Genomic DNA, 1491 nt, shown 5'->3' with positions numbered 1-1491 from the left:
CGATACGTGATCTTAAAATCGATAGTATTTTCATATATCTCAAAACATATAAAGTGACCCTAACATGTTCGGGATCAAGAAAGTTAAAATAAATCGAAACGGGATAATTAAATCGATACGCGATTATAAAAATCAATATCATTTTCATTTTTGGCATATATTAAAACATATAAAAAAAAAAAACAAATTTTTATTCGAATAATTTTTCATTCGACTAATTTTTTATTCGATTGAAATAGTATTTTAAATATTGGAATAAAAATTGTTTAGTCGTATTTTTATTCGAATAAAAATTTATTCGTCTCTAGTCAATCGAATAAGAAAGTATTCGTCTCTTGTCAATCGAATAATTTTTCCCCAACTCTGGTTTCGACCCACGCTGCAGGTCTTCGTCAGGATTAAAATAAAAAGATAAACACTAGGAGAACCATATATAAAAGTGATATGTAAGTAAAACAGATATAAACAGATATCCATATAAGCAAACTAGAGAAATGCTTTATTCGGCAATGCTGCCCAAATACGCTAGGTTGCTAGAACAGAGCATACTTATCAATCTATGATTGGATACACATATATACTATTAAATAAATTAAATATTTTTGAGAGCAAATCGTGGAAATAAAGGGTTCCAGTAAAAGACTCCTTTTATTGAGCTCAGTTCCTCTAAATATACACATTCGAATCAGCTGGTCTACTAGATCAGATTTTTTGTTTTTTTAAACAATAATTAACTATAAACTAAATACAATATATTTCAAATTTTACTTTCTTTTTTTTAAGAATTTTATTTTATTTATATCTTATATATATTTTCCCCTCCTTAATTTTCCTGAGAAAAATTTTTGTTACTACCTAAAATTAATTTTAATATAAATGTTAATAATTGGAATAAATACAAATTGAGATCAAAAGGCAACTTGAATTAAATTAAAACAAGCCTGACCTTGTGTTGTGTAGATTAATCGAAAATTAAAAGTTTTAAAAATTAATGAAGTTTTGAAAAAATAGGTAACTAAACAAAAGCTTATTAATAATTAATATGATTCTCTAGTAGTCGACATTTTCATAGGGTGATTTTGACTTATAATTAATGACCTGGGCAGAATAGCCTGCAAAAAATTTTTAAATTTTGATGTGAGGTTAGAATTTATATTTGAAGGTATGTTATATTATTAGTAATAATGTTGTTGTTATAATTGTTACAAATGTAATGTATAATAAGCTGTTAAATGTGTAGATTGTTCTTGAGGATGGCCGAATGAGCCAAAACGTTGGACTATTGATATAATAGTGTTGAGACTAAACAAGATTACCATTAGATTTTTTTGATAAATCTTATATATGTTTTTCCCTTCTTCTTTTTCTCGCACAAAGTTGTATAACATTGTTTCTATTTATTCTTTCCCTTTTATTGTTCTCAATCCTGTCTATGCTATTCTCATTATTAAACTCTCTCATTTTAATGAGATCAGCCAAGCGTTTTTTTTA

This window comes from Halyomorpha halys, unplaced genomic scaffold, assembly GCF_000696795.3.
Source record: "Halyomorpha halys isolate HHAL.00 unplaced genomic scaffold, Hhal_1.1 Scaffold8.1, whole genome shotgun sequence".
NCBI classification, from domain to species: domain Eukaryota; kingdom Metazoa; phylum Arthropoda; class Insecta; order Hemiptera; family Pentatomidae; genus Halyomorpha; species Halyomorpha halys.
Note: the sequence above shows the minus strand (reverse complement) of the source record.